At 39.7% G+C, this 16,422-nt stretch overlaps 2 long non-coding RNA genes across 3 annotated transcripts; both read right to left on the reverse strand.

The window, feature by feature from the left end:
- LOC110397671 lies at positions 273–7,312 on the reverse strand. Its single transcript, XR_002437912.1, has 2 exons — positions 5,696–7,312; positions 273–946 (listed from the first exon to the last, which is right to left on the reverse strand). It is a non-coding gene; the product is annotated as an uncharacterized LOC110397671 (long non-coding RNA).
- Positions 10,499–16,393, reverse strand: LOC110397669. Of its 2 annotated transcripts, XR_002437909.1 has the most exons (4): positions 16,124–16,316; positions 15,764–15,883; positions 12,143–13,929; positions 10,499–11,789 (listed from the first exon to the last, which is right to left on the reverse strand). It is a non-coding gene; the product is annotated as an uncharacterized LOC110397669 (long non-coding RNA). The 2 variants fall into 2 exon arrangements; XR_002437908.1 differs by having other exon boundaries at positions 10,499–13,929; positions 16,124–16,393.

Raw genomic sequence — 16,422 nt, forward strand, 5'->3', positions numbered from 1 at the left:
GGCTGCAGTTCCACCCTTCACCTGGGGACTTTCTTTTTAAGCTGCAACCTATGAATGTATTGAGTGGTAACAAATTACACTCCTAACACAAGCCTTTTTTCTTGAAGTATAACTCTTCTTTTGCCTTCTTGATAATATATATTTCTTCAGTTTCTTCCCAGTCACAGAAATTATCGATAGCAACAATCACTAGTGATTTAATGTAAGTGTGGAAAATTCAACTGCACACCTTAAAAAAAACAAACAAAACCACACCATGTACATGGACTTAATTAAGAGTGCAACAGCAGAAATTCATTATCCAAGGAATATCACAACAGTATTATCATCATAATGCCAAAAAACACTGTAATGAGAGCAACTTGCAAAAAAATGATTGTGCTTTGTCCACTGCTAAAAATGTGTCCATTAAGTTAGTAAGTTTTTCTTTAAGACAGCCCTACTTGACACGGGTCTGAGGTTCAGAAGATTAATGCTTCAAAGTTACTGAAAGCTCCATATAAGCTGCAAAGAATTTGCAATCCTCCCTTCAGCCTGTATTAGCAGTCTACCATTCTACCTGTTTGTTTGACACATCATTCTATTTGCTTCTCAACTTTCTGCTCTCTTCTAGCTTCACGAAATTGTCATTCACAAGTTACATAGTTACCCATATGAAACAGCCTGTTAGGAAGACCATAACTGGTACAGCTTGACATTATCTCAGCTCCCTGTATTAGCTCTAACCATCCTGCTAACCTCTAACAACCATTCCTGCTGTCAAGTCTGATTCATCACTCCCAGTGAGTGAAACAGATGCAGAAGAAATAAAACAGGGAATCTTTAGATTGATCTTTAGAATGAAAAAAGCACTTACTAGCTATTCATATTTAGGAGTATGAGCAGCTCAATGCAGAAAGAAGGCCCGGTGCAGAGCAAACGGATATATAGGTATCAGTCTTGAATTCTAAGATAAACAAGAGATACGTTCCTGTCACTTAACAAATTACTAATCAATAGATCTACAGCCACAATGCACATGCATGATTTTCACCAGATGCATATAAAAACCGTTAGTTCAAAGACATTTTTTGTACAATACAGATACAAGCTTCAATGTGCAGAGATCCCATTGTTACGCTTGGAAAGATGCATGCAAAGTTATCAAAGTAAATATCTGAGCACTTACGGAAAAAGACAGCAACTAGGTTCAAAAGGATGAATAGTATAAAAGTAGAAAGAAGTCTGAGACTGCACAATTAGCAGTGGATAATCTTTTTTTGAGTTTTACAGACACATTTTGTGTCTCACAATCAAGGAATTGCCATGTCAGTATTCAGATCAAATAGTTTGTACTGTAGCTAGTCCCACAACATCCTCAGCTCAATCTAACAGACTAACACACAAATTCAGCGATTGAAAACAAAGTTGAAAATAGTTATTAAAGATGCTTTTTTTTTTTCTTTTCTTTTTCTCCTCCAACAGTAATCACTGTTAGCTCTTGGGACAACGCACAGTTGTTTTGATAGACATTTTAAATGATGGACAAGTGTAGATGTTTTCCTAAAAGAAACAGTTAAATTCAGCTAGAAATCTGTTGGACTATTAAAATAAATAGTCAACAAATGCAAACAAGCTGCCTGTGATAGCTTTTCAGCGGTTCACTGCCTAAACAATAACAACAATCATCTCCTAAAGAAAGCTAAAATATCACAATGGCTGAAAATACAGGTTCTTTACTGCTCATGCTCACTAGCCATAACATAACTACATGTTACGCTATGAGAATTATGCTGTCATAACTGTATTTAGAAACAGTCTTGATAACATTCACTGATGCATTTATTTGGCAAAAAAAAAAAAAAGGCATGGATAAAATAATCATGGATAAAATAATGTTTAGATAAAACTGTAAAGCATGCAAAAACTCAGATGGAGCAGTAGCAGACAGAGTCCAGAAAGGAACTTCCACTGCCTGACCGCTTCAGGACTATCTAAAAGTTAACATGCATTACCAAGGGCACTACCCAAATAAATGCCTCCTGAACACTGACAGGTACTGTGCACCAACAACCCCTCGTGGAAGCCTGTTCCGGTCTTGGACCACCCTCATGGTACAGAAATCATAGAATCACAAGGTTGGAAAGGACCTACAAGATAATCTAGTCCAGCCATCCTCCTATCACCATTACTACCCACTGATCTACTAAATCAAATCTCATAGCACCTCATCCAGACGCCTCTTGAACACTACCAGGGACAGTGACTCTGCCACCTCCCTGGGAAGGTGTTTCCTAACGTCCAGTCTTGACCCTCCCCTGGCAGCTCTGTGCAGTTCCCACCATGCCATTGGTTCCCAGGAGCAGAGCCCAGCACCTCCCTCTGCTTCCCCTCCTCAGAGGGGGAGAGCAGCGAGGTACCTTTCCAGCCTCTTGTTCTCCTAGACGGACAACTTGCATGTCCTCAGCCTCTCCTCACAGGACATGCCTTCCAGCCCTGTCACCAGCTTTGTTGCCTTCTTCTGGATGTGTTCAAGCACCTTAACGTGCCTTTTTTTTTTTAGCGGAGCCCAGAACTGCACCAAATATTCCATGTCCAGCATCGCTCAAACCCAGCGCATTTCCCTTTTACTTAATTTCATGCCATTGCTGATCACCCATTGCTCCAATTTAGCTAGATCCTTCTGCAAGGCCTTCATCACCCCTGCAAGGCCCACAGGGTTGGCCATCTAGTACCACATCATCCCTATCCCTGCCATGCAGAAAGAGAAGCTCAGACAGTGCCGAGCTGTACAGCAAGTTCTGTAACAGTTCTTTCTCAGTCAGAAAGAAACATTGCCAAGCAACATCTCCTACAAGCACTCAGTCTTGCACATTCCTACTAACATCAGAAAGCTGTCAACTTTTGGTTTCTATCTCTTCAAATCAGTGCTAGGAATATATGTGTATACTAAAATGACATCTAATTCAGGCTTCCACTGAAACTTATGTCCAGCTCCAGTAGATGTCACGTCTGTCAGGAACAGACCTCATACCTATGCCAGCCCCATTAGCACTACTTCCACGTAGCTGAATGATACGATTGCCCACCACTCTCACTTCTAAAGCCAGAGGACAGAAGCAAGACCTTAAAGCTTGTTTTCTCATGCCAGCCAGATGTATCCCTTCTCCCAGCAACCACTTCATACAAAACCTTAGACTGCATATTGTTTCAGAGAGGCTAAACAAAGTTTCTCCTGAATGTGAAAATCTTCCTTGGTTCCCTGAAGCCTTTCCTGTACACTGGGATTTAGGCACACAGGAAATTTGGAATGGAGAAATTGTTCCATTACTGCCTACACAGTGTGCCTGTAAATAAATGGCTCCATGCTCAAGGCCTTCTCTTTTAACCAACAAAGCCCGTGACACATTTCCAAAAGATTACATTATATTCTTTACAACAACATCCCCATTTAGATCATTCTGAAGTCAATTTTGCTGCATTAGACTGCTAACCAGCAGCACATTCTGACTGCGGCACTTCATTGATTCTACCCAACAGTATTTTGACAAACAATTTTAACACTGAAACCAACAGTTGCAATTTGACAGCCAGGAGGTTTCCCCCTTTTGTTTTAACACTGTTTCTGCCAGCACTCCTTGATCTTGCTATTCGAGGTACAGCAGCTATAACTCATATTGGCTGGGTCACAACTGTAGGTGTACTTCGGAGTGAAGAGGGCTCTTCGGATGTCTAATACGGTGCCCTTTGTAATCTGTTACTGAAGTATGAATCACCTTGCCAGTTAATCACACCATTAAGAATGCTAAAGACATGAAAACCACGTGGGATTGAGAAGCACATGTTCCTAAATGATGAAAAACTATTTGAAAATACAGGGAGAGTAGCAAAGAAAGATTTTGAACATTGTTAGACTGGGGCACAAAATTGAGTAAAAAATAAAATTTAAAAAAATTAAAAAAAATGAAAAATTGAGTAAAAAATAAAAATGACTATTTCTACTTCAGTTTTTTTATACAGTTACTAGGAGAGAAAAAGGAAAGAAAACCCTCATCTGCTGCTAAGCAATTCAGTACATTGAGATCAAACCCAATATAATTAAGAAATAATAGATTAACACATTAGCCCTCTGTTTATCTACACTGTCATTTCAAGCTAGAAAAGGCTGATGCATTCAATCAGTCATCAGTACTGCACAGTGTCATTAATCTCTTATTAGTTTATGCATTAATATTCATTTTACTTCATTTTACTTTCCTTGCGTGTACTTTGCTGCCACCTCCAGGATACTGTGGTTATAACAAAAAGCTTAAAAAAATCTTGTTATCAACTAAAAGTTACTTTGCTCTGAGGTACATTTCAGATTGCAAGCATGGATTTAGCTTCATTAATAAATTCACCACAAGTCTGATTGCAAATAACGTCAGCAATCAGAGGTGTGGTTGTAAGCTCTAAGCAGGGCTGTAAGCCACAAGACGGCTTACAGATGCAAAAGCTGCAGGCTAATTGTTAGGAAAGTAAAGTTGTGCTTTAAAATAATAGCTTAATTTAGCATAATACTAAATTACAGAGGCAAGCTTTTAAAAAGATATTTATGGCATACATTTATTCCAGAGGATTCTTTTGTGATTGTTATTCTGCATCATTTCAGGAAAACAGAGCAAACTGTTCCTAAAAGGAAGTATTCTGCAGGTTTGGGATTTAACTGCGTAGGGAACCCAAGGCAGACTGCTGATCCCTTAGAGGTAGGCAATGAGTGCAGATGAAACAAACGTTCAAAATCCTCAAGAATGAGTAGCAGCGGCAACCTTTGTCCTCCTCTATTAATGAGAGAATCAAGTTAAGTAGACGGAATAACAGATACCATCAAGAAATTCATTTTGTCATTCAAAAAAAATTGAAATGCAGCATTAAATCTCACAGTGCATAGTTGTGCGCACTAGACTAGTGAAAAACACGCCATAAAATTAAGACTAAAACCCAACTAGCTCAACATTTGTTAAGATGCTATGTAATTAGTAATATCTACTTAGTATATGTCAAGTACAAAAGTAAAATTTTTTCCTCATGTGAATATTTCCACTCTTCTATAATCTTTTCTTTTATCTTCCTTAGGATACTTCCTGACATTTTAACAGTGTATTTATTAAATACAGACAAATATAGATAAATATAAAAATATAATAGAGCGTTATACTCTGCTCCTTTACTTTCCTAACTGCACATTGTCCATCTTCACTCGGTCACAATCCCAAACTATACCTACATGAGCAACACACTGATAAGAGTTCATTACATTTCCATCTATACATCAAGCCACTTCTAAGCACATCACTTGCCTTTTCTATACCCCATTTCAACTGTCCCTTGTTTGCCTAACCAGCTTTTGGGTCATTCATACAACACCGCAGCCTTCATTAGCTAACGATTCCAGCCTGGACCAAGTCAGTTTCCTAACTATCTATGATACATCACTTACCAAATCCTGATATACCTCGTTACTACCCTTTTGAAAAGATTCAGTACCTGCTGAGAAAATATACTGAAAGTATGTCCGTATGTCCTGGATGTAGACATAGTATGCACTTTTTTTTAAATCTCTAAAAACAATAGATCTTGAAGTCATAATTTACAACAGTGAAGGAAAGTTCACTAAAGAGATGCAACTGGGATTAGCCTTTATTAAGAACAGGATTCAATGAAAACTTGTTCTTACCCTGCTAGAATTTCATTTTTGTTGCCAGTCTTCCCATCTTGAAGTACAGTATGCAGCCTAGTTCCTGTAGCATACATCAAAGACAAAGATTTTTCAGTCCCTGATGACTGTAACAGGCAAATGAACATAACACATTCATGGTAGAAATGGTCTCTACCACTGGATTAGGCACTGCTACGATCTTTCCCCAGAAAGATCAGGATAGGTACTGTGCATATACACGGAAGCTACAAGTTTAGTGAAATTGAAGCAAGATGCGCAATTTCAGTTAGTTTGCAAAGTTTATCATGTTTAGCAATTCTTCTGCATGAATCATATTCCCTTAGGTGGGTTGATTAAACATGAATTATTTTGCCAGAAGAACTGAAGATATTTCTGTACATAGGATAAGCTATTTGACTCTGTCTTTACTAAATAAATAGCTGAAAAAATATTAATGTTATAAATGCAATTGGCTTTAAGATGTATGTCAAGCCAATCTCTTTACATTGAATGACACATCTTAACTGAGGTTGCACAGAATGAAGCATGTACACTCTGAGTTCTTCTGAAATGCTTGGTTATAATCTTGCCAGAAAAAGTGGATAGCAGAGCAAATGACTTTCATTGATTTCCAGCAGTAAGATTACTACAAACATACCGGAGCTATAAAAATGCATAGAATAGGATAGGTGTTGACTGCGTTTACCATAACGTTGAACCATACTTGACTTTTGGAATCCAAAAGGTATGATTACTTCTCCTCTGTTTTAGGGGGAATTCACTTGCTTTCCAGCCCGATCAGAGTTTGAAGTTTCATTTGAAAAAGGTTATATCAGAAAATTCCTTTTTCCCTGTAAGATTATGCTGTGTATTCCATGAAAGCTATTACATATCACTCTTGCTAGGGTGGTTTTAAAGCAGCAGTGAAGTCTCAGTAATTCAGAAATCTCTTTTGTACTATTTTAACACAATGTATTTAGCTTTTGTTTACCAAATATGCAAGAATATATATACAGTTGCAAACGTACTACAGGAGTGGCAGAGGGTATTTACATACTCTGTAGTATTCTACACCGTTTCTGAAAATAAATTGTGAGCACACTTTGGTACATTCACAGTGACTGCAGATGTGAACAGCCTCCTGAATCATCAGTCAAAACCCTTCCACAGACACTGCAGCCAAGGCTTTTTCCTTGCTTTAGGAAAGAGGAAAGAAAAAAAGCAGTGCCCAGCATTATGCTAATATAGAACTAGCTTCTACAACTGGCTTCCCTGGATATTACAGACACTCTGATTTCAAGAGGTAGAAAAGTAAGTGGGAAAGAGACGTGATTGTGATTTTCTTATGTTAACAGTTGCACTGATCTCACTGGGACCATTTGTAGGAGTACATGTATAGCTGTTTATACAACCAGGGTAAATAAGGACCCTGTAATTCTGCTTAGAGCACTTCCTGCGCTTTTGCTGAAGCACTGTTCAGAGACAAGACAGGAAGCTAAAGCGCTCACAGAAAGCAAAAAGGAAGCAATCAGCAGTATGAGATATACAGGTTAACTATCCATTTCAATAGTATCATTATAAATGCACTGTACTTACTTGCAATGAAGTCCAGTTTAGAAAAGGACTGAACAGCGTGAAAAAACAAAAATAAATCTTATTTGTGGCAAATTAGTCACTATGCTGTTCAAGAAGACAAGGAGTGGATATGATTAAGGTTAAGTGGTCTCGTAGTACCAAGTCATAGCTTTGCTAACCATCTTCTTCCACCCGGTGGCGCGCAGCATAAACAACAAGTCTTTGGGAGCGCAGCCTGATGATGTTTCCAGATGAAAATTCTGGAAACTCTTCACTAACAATGACATAATGAGAAGGGCTAAGTAGAATCCCGACCTTCATGTTTAAACTCACAGGTGTTAGACATGCTATCACAAGGAGTTCAGAAATGCAGTTAAGATAAAATTACTGAAACAAGCTGAAGTTCTCTTTACAGGTATATTTTTCATTCATCAAGCTCAGGGCTTCTGTTTGCTGGGTCATTCAGTCTGATCAGTTCCCAGAGAATAGGTTTTAACTATTCAACCCTTCATTTGGACTCAACCACTCATGTACTTACTGAGACACAGAGAAAAAAATAAAGAAGCTTGACAGCGAGACAACTAAGCATTTCATTAAATTCTGCAGGTCTAATACCACAGGCAGTGTAAATTAAGTAAAACAGCTTATTTCTATATATTCTATATGTATTTATATTATATAACTACTTATCTATATATATTCTATATGTTGTCCTACAGACAACAACAGCGTTGGAGTAAAATATAAGGGCTAATTAAAAGTTTCTGCGGAATTATCTTACCATAGGGGGTAGGAAAAAAAAAATCAAGCCTTTTTAGTCTTTAACAGTGTGTTTGCAACAGATATATACCTAATATATCTCAATTGTTAATTTAAATTACAGCACTTTCATGCTCATATTCCCCTTTAGGATCAGTATTCTCACAATTGAACATAGTGAATTAGAAGTGCTGTTTAAGAAATAATGACAGACCTGTTTCTAGGCTTTCAGTTAACTCTGGCATTAAACCTGGGGAAACTCACTCCCCTGTCCCTTGTGCAAGAGCTTCTGCACAGAAGATCAGGAACAGGGAAATTATTTCCCCAGGTTTCAAGGACATGAAGCTCTGAAAACATGCCTTAAAGATGCTTTTTCTTGTTTGTTTTTTTTAAACTGTATCTGATAGTAAAATATAATAGGTTATTGAAACTAAACTAATTGAAAGTGTAACACAAAATTACTAGTGTAAGTAGTAAAGCAATTGTTTTCTCTGCTGTGATGATGAAAAGTAGAAAAGTAACCAGCATCTTATAAGCCTGATTTGATCAACATGCTCAGCAGGATGCAGACATGATTTCTTTTCTCAACATTTCTATCGTCTTGCTACTTTTACACTATGCTTAGGTTACCACAGCCGTTGGCATTCTTGTGATTTTACTTAGTTTTTAAAGCATTAGAGACTAACCATTCAGTGCTATTACTAATATAATGCTTAATACACAGTACCTTCAAAAGGATTGCTTCAGAAGAATGTACAAGTAGAATACTACAAGTTGCTTTAGATAACAGCAGGCAAGCTTACAGGCAAACACCTAACCAACCACCCCATCTCTCTTCCTAACAAAAGAATTATGACAAAACACTTTCAAAACTGGGAACACTTCCTATCTCCAGTTCCTGAGTATTCCTGTTTCCTTCCCTACTCTTATCAAAATGCTCTCTTGGGCTCTTTTAACTCTGCCATGTGTTATGTAACCCATTTCCCATGCATTAGCAGCTGCCAGCAGTTTTTCCCACAGGGTTTTCTGATAGGTCTCCCATGAATATGACTTTCAGGAGCTGGCCTACTCATTCAGAACCTGCAGACTGCTTAGGATGTCCTAGTAGTTCTGAAGTATGTGATTTCATTGGCCTTAGGGGAGCCATATTGTAAAAGGAATAGTATAATTAACATATAATGTAATCATAGTATATATTGTACATAACAACAGCATTACAGTATGTAGTATTTCCATGGGTAATTTGTTCTCCAGAACTAATCAACTAATAGCGTTCCCAAGCAATGTGTTAATAATACAAAAAGAAACCAAAAACTTAAATACTACCAAGAGGAAAAAAAAAAACCAAAAAAAAACAGCACTTACAAGGTTTTAAAAAATCTCAGCGTAAAGAGATTCAGCAATTCCCAGAAACATAATCCATCAAAAATTTAGGAAAGAAAAGATTTGTGGTTTCAAAGAAACAGAAGCTTTACCGTACAGGAGGCTTTGAACAGATTATACAGGGCACATCACTCATGTCCAAGCTGCTCATCAGGCTTGCAGTCAGTGTTTGGTGTAAGCTGAAGGAAGAGAGGCCTGTAGCGAGCAAGGAGCTAAAGCGTTGGTGCTCTTCAGCAACAGCATTGAACTAGAAACTTGGACATGAATCTTAGAAGTGTCTCATTCCAAGGATATCTTGAAATATTTTATGAAAAAGGCAGGGAAAGAACAAGCTAAGGCACTGGCAGCCAAACACAGATATAACTAACAATACAGCAAGATAAGAATCAGTTCTACAGTTATTACCCTCATTGACTAAGCCCAGAAAACATGTACAATAGGGTTGCTTGACATGATTTACAATTAAAATCTGTTAGAAACATGTCCTCAGATATCACAAGAAAGATACGCAGTGAATTAAACAGATTACACAGATCTTTACTAACCCTTTTAAACCCATGCACGTCTACATAGAAATAAAACAGCTTGCTTATTCTGCCCAGGAATGTTTTATCCGAACTTGAAGTCCCATTATCCAGAGCAGGGCCACAAAGATGCTCAGAGAGCTGGAGCACCTCTCCTATGAAGAAAGGTTGAAGGAGCTGGGCTTGTGCAGCTTGGAGAAGAGAAGGCTCAAGAAATATCTCATTGCAGCCTTCCAGTACTTGAAGGGAGCTTAAAAAACAGGACGGGGACAGGTTTCCCCCCCACGCACACAGGCAGATGGTGACAGAACAAGGGGTAATGGCTGTAAACAAAAAGAGGGGATGTTTAGGTTAGCTTTTAGGAGGAAATTCTTTACTCGGGGGATGGTGAGGCATTGCAACAGGTTGCCCAGAGAAGCTGCGGATCATAGCATGGGTTGGGTTGGAAGGGACCCCAAGGACTATCAAGTTCCAACCTCCCCTGCGACAGGCAGGGCCACCAACCTCCAGATCTGGTACTAGAACAAGTTGCCCAGGGCTCCACCCAACCTGATATTGAACACCTCCAGGGTGTTCACTATCATCCACTGCCTCTCTGGGCAGCCTGTTACAGCACCATACTCTCTGTAAAGAAATTCTGCCTGACACCCAATCTAAACCTTCCCTCCATGATCTTAAAACCATTCCCCCTTGCCCTATCACTATCTTCTTAAGTAAAATGTTGATTCCCCTCCTGCTAATAATCACCTTTTAAATACTGGAAAGTTGCAATGATGTTTCCTCACAGCCTTCTCTTCTCCAGGCTGAAAAAGAGTCCAGCTCCCTCAGCCAGTCTTCACAGTGGAGGTGCTCCAGCCCTCTGATCATCTTTGTGGCCCTCCTCTGGACCCTCTCCAACAGGTCCGCATCTTTCCTCTATCAGGGGCCCCAGATCTGGACACAGTACTCAAGATGGGGCCTCACGAGGGCAGAGTAGAGAGGTTCAATCACCTCCCTGCCCCTGCTGGCCACCCCTCTTCTGTTGGAGCCCACGATACTATTGGCCTTCCAAGCTACAAGAGCTCTCACTTGACTCAACCATATGCCCTCAGACTCTCAGAACAATCCTTCTCACCAAAAAAATATGACCAGCTTCCACCCTGTGATGGTGACAGTTCAACAGGATGCAGGGAATCCTCTTAGTAATAAGAGACTGAGAACCATGTCTTGAATCAAATGCTTCTCATTCTCAACTAAACCAAACAATTTTGATTTTCCAGACATCCACTTTTCAGACATAGGATCAGGTTAGTGGGAAAGCTTCCTATTTTCCAAGGAATGCCTTGGAAAGGACAAGAAAGGAACAGCTAAGTTCTGTGAAAGTTCACAGATTAGATCTTACAATCCAACAGTACTCAGTGGCAATCAAATACTCATGCTAAGGAGGAGAAAAGTAGGTACCAACAACACATGCACATACTTCCAGGATTAAGTGGCAAGCAAACAATGTTTGTTAGGCTGAGTTTTCTTATATATATCTGAGCTGAATCCTTAAGGTGACATGAAAAGGCCAAGCTTTTGTAGGCATACAACTGTATCCAGGCCTTCCTAAATATGACTTTCCCCAGAAGCTTTGCCTGGAGTGCATAAAACCTGTTTAAGACTGCCCTCTGTGCACAATTATCACTAGAAATTCCACACTGAATTTGAACAAGAAACTTCTGCTAATAAGTAATAGATAAAATTTTCCCACCAGCAGTGTGCAAGTGAAAACTCTGGGGGAATGGGGATAGCTAGTGTTGTACCTCCACAGGATCTTGCAGTGAGTACTGGATTACAGAAAGCCATGAGAGTTACCTTCTCTTCCGTTCCTGAAGGAGGCATTCCCTGTCCTGGTTGCAAGAAAAGATTTAGGCATGCAAGTTTCACATCCAGTAATCAAGAGAAACAAAACACAATGAAAATACAGCAGAAACACAACTGTAAGAAACAGATTCCAAGCCAGATACTTGTCTTATCAGTCTTAGAGCTCTCATGGAAACACAGCTGTAATTTTAACACAATTTTCCCTTCATTGAAAGAGTCAATTCATCTGCACTGCAGATTAAAAGCTCCAGACCCAGATGAACTGAAACATCCATCAGCAGTTGCACACTTCACACGTTTGGAAGTAACTGGCCCAGAAAATTTACTGTTGGTTTTATGATTGATCAGTGCTTTTGGTGTCAATAAAGGCTTTACTAACCTCATATTTACAATCTCTGCCCAATATAACTTGTTCTCATACAGCTTCATCCAAACTTAATGCTATCAAAAATGCAAGCTTCAATCCATTTAGCTAATTAGTGTGAGAGTTGCATATATCCAAATCAGGCTGCTTCCAGTCATTCCATTAGTTCTTTCAGGTTCAATTCTTGGAGAAATTCCAGGCAGTGACTATATAGGTAAAGGAGAACAAAACAAGTGAGTTTCATAGTACCATCTTAGAACATTCTCAGTAAGTTTAACTGATGTTTTTTTCCCATGCTTTCTGGAAATGTAAAGACTGAAAAGCTTGTACTGGAAAGAAGGCAAAATCCTGAACTACCAACAAGTACCACAGTGTGAAGTGAAGTTAAAGAGCTCACCTCTAAACTCTCTCAATTTACGTTGACTGAAAACGCAGTCAGAGCACAAACAAAATGATACCATGCTTTACAACATATCTGCACTCAGCCAGATACTGTTTACAACTTCTGACCAATTGGAAATGTACATCACAGCATATCCTCTCCTTACAGAAAGCAGGAAGACAGAGCAGGATAATGAAGCAAGTAGAATTTTTTTCCCTTTTAGACCACATCTCATTTGCTTTTAAGCATTATGAATTGGTTCTTGCTAAGAATTTCTCCTTTCCATTGCCAAACAGAAACAACTGAGAGAAGACTGAGGCTAATTTCTTATTAATATTTACACAGCTGCTAAACAGTAAATAGAATATCTGATACGATTAATCATTCAATTAAATGAAATTCTCTAAATAGAGAGTGTCAAAATAACACGTGAAGACAATCTAAGAGCAATTAAAGCAGCAAGGAATGACCTCTTAACATGAATACATCTGCTTTCCATGTCTGAATAAGTCAGGATTTTTATGAAGAAGTACTGTAAAAAAGAATCCCTTCTTGAAAAATATTACAGGTATTCTGCAGTTTACCTAGCTATCACTTCATGTTGAGTAACAAGTTCTTATGAGAACTACAGCAGTTCTTCTAGTGCTAGTTCATTTACACAAACTGCCCACAAGCAGCAGCCTGTACGAAGTCATTTCAGACTCACTCAGAAAATAAAGTAGTCCACTCACAGCACAATATAAATATCAATATACTCTAGTTTTGCTATTGATAATGGACATCCTTTCATTACACCTCTCAGTTTCATCTGTCTTTTCAAATTTTCCCACAACCCAGAGCCATCTGTAAGGCAAAGTTGTTTCAAACAGTAGGAGAGAGGCAAAAGAGATCCACTGGATATTACTGCAGTACAATTAACACTAAATAGCACTTTAAGAGGTGCTGTAGGCAAGGAAAAAACAAAACCACACATCTAAGATTTAGCTAAGGGAGGTGATAACAGATGCAAGTTACATTGAATGTATCATTTGCTATGCACCTAGGGGAGAACACAGAAATCAAGCACTAATTACAGCTGTCAGTTCTTTACACAACTGGATCTTTACACAGTGGATCCAGGGCTAAACAGTATAATTAAAATACCAGTGGCACTCAGACTGGTTTCTTCTAGAAGTATTCCAAGAAGAGCACAAATATATTCCAGAAAAACTCATTTTATGCTTATGAATCTGGTTTCTGTCCTTCCTGAAGTTTGTGAGGCACAGAATAAAGCGTTTCATATTTTGTGTTCTCCTGAGCCACGGACTGCAAATGCGTTGAACTTGTTAGTGCCTGATGGAAAATAATTCCAAGGAAGATGAGCTCTACCCTTCCATTTGGTTTCTGTTCCGGTCACATTGAATTCAAAGGGAAGTTCTTCCTGTTAAACATGAGGGGAAAACAAAAAGCTATTTACCTTTTAATCAAGCAACAAGTATCTGAAAACAGTTAGGTTCTGTACATTATGAATCCACTTGACCACTTACTTCCCACACTCTTCTTCTGCCAGAAAGCAGCAACAGTAAGTGTTGTCCATGACTGTCAGAAATCAGAGCCACAATTTTCATAACACAATGCCAACTTATTAGTGTATTTATCTGCCACACAGATATACATCCTCCATTTCTGTACCCACACCTTGCCTCATGCATAAACTTCACAAGCATTAGAACATGAACACCCTCCTTAGCATTGCTCAGATCCATGACAAGTGGGCAACTGGGGCAGACCAGAGTGGAGCTGCACCTATACGCACCTACAGCCATACTTCCATAATCCCAGGCAGATTATTCTGGAAGTGAGGACCACTGGTACAGCAAGAAGTTACAGTATTCTGTATGAGCCCTCACCTCCATAGGAACAAGTTACAAGAAAAAAAAAATTAATGAAGGCCTATCAGCCATTTTGTCAGTAAGAAAACAGCCACATCTGTTACTACAGAATAATTTTCAACATAAGCTTGGATAACGAGTGCCAGGACAGGAAACTTGGAAATAAAACTAAAGATTTTTAATACTGACATAATTTATGGTGTCAGCCACTTTATTGCAAATCCCCTAGGTGTAAGGTCCACTTTTGCCCACCCCACTTTCAAACAAACTCAGTCATCAAGTCATGTTTTTGGGCCACAAGAGCTAAAATATTTTAGCTTCATAAAGCAGATACACAAATGCTTTTAAAAGGCTTTTAGACTTCCATGGTTACAAATCACTCCTAGAAGGCTTGCCAAGTTTAAGGTATTTCACTGCCTAGCAAAACACTTGCCAAGACCACAAATATTGGTCAGCAGCTCAACAAAGCAGTCACCACTACATGCTGTCAGATGATTTTTGTAGTACAAGAAGAACAGACTGATGAGTATCTCCAGCAAATCTGAAAAGCAAAAAATTCTCTGAAGCTTTGTTTGGTGGTCATTGCAAGTGTTAAAGGATTTCAAGGAAAACTATGAGCACATCTTATTCAACAGAACAATGCACTCCAACATCTGTTGTTACATAGAAACAACCGCACAAGTCTTAAGAGGAGCCTTCAACTATTTCAGAAGCAAAACAATCAGCAGATCAGTTTCCAACAAGCTTAAGGCCCCGTGTCCCATCACTATTCAGAGCTATGCTCCACTTCCACAAAAGAGACCCTTGCTTTGTTCCCTTACACTGCTCCCAGGCACATGAGGAAGCCAGCAGCACCCAGCCCAATAAAAACAGCACACGCCATTAGGCCCTATGAGCAGACAGCTGCTGGCTCTGCGGCTGCACTGTAACCACCTTGTCTAGAGGTGAACACTAATGTGGGTCATTCAATCTCTACCCACATATTCTATGTCTTGAGACTCAGAAGCATAGTAATCACATTCTGGAGGTATTACGCAGACCTTGCAGGACAGTAGATAGGACAAGGGAGAATGGTTTTAAAAATCAAGGAGGGAAGGTTTAGATTGGACGTCATGTGGAAGTTCTTGACAGAGAGAGCAGTGAGGTGCTGGAACAGGCTGCCAGAGAGGCTGTGGATGCTCCATCCCTGGAGGTGTTCAGGACCAGGTTGGGTGGAGCCCTGGGCAACATGACTAGTCCGGAGATCTAGATCTAGTCTAGACCTGGAGGCTGGCGGCCCTGCCTGTGGCAGGGGGGTCGGAACTTGATGGTCCTTGGGGTCCCTTCCAACCCAAGCCATTCTATGATTCTACGACAGGATGTAACCCCATGCATTGCACTTACCTATTTGCCACTGCTATCTTATGTCTCCATATTAACTGCCTGACACAATCAGTGATGGTCTCACTGACCAACTTCCGTCAAGATGATCATGCCGAGCACAAGATCTCCTGTAAGTTCAAGCTGGCAAAATAGCGAGAAAGATCAGATAAATCAATATCAAAACCAGAGATGGTGATGTGAGAAGCGTGACAAAGATTACAGAAAATTTAAAGCAATACATTAAATAATCAGTTGACTTAAGACATCCAGTACAAAGGTGAAGGCAAGTATTGGACTATCCATCCTGACAAGGTTAAATAAATTGAAAACCAATTAAGTTTTTATAACAACATTTTATCTCTGTGGTATGCTAGACCTTACCAAATGCGTTACATCTTGGATAACTTAGGAAACTACAGAGCCTCGAGAGTCATAGTGTTCACCTATCCTCAATGCTCTAAGTACGAGAAGGGCCGGGCAACGCCAGCACCTGCATGGAGCAAGTGCTTCCTCAGCCGTACCCCACGAAGCCGAACCCGCAGCTTCCTCAAAACAGCAAAGAACAACCGCCCCTCAACACAAGAGCGCGCCAACCACACGCTCCGCAGAAGCAGAGGCGCGGGGCGGAAGGTTTAAATCCAGCGCGGCACCGCCCCCTCCCGCCCACGGCCTCGGCGGCC

Source organism: Numida meleagris, chromosome 4 (assembly GCF_002078875.1).
Source record: "Numida meleagris isolate 19003 breed g44 Domestic line chromosome 4, NumMel1.0, whole genome shotgun sequence".
Classification (NCBI taxonomy): Eukaryota; Metazoa; Chordata; class Aves; order Galliformes; family Numididae; genus Numida; species Numida meleagris.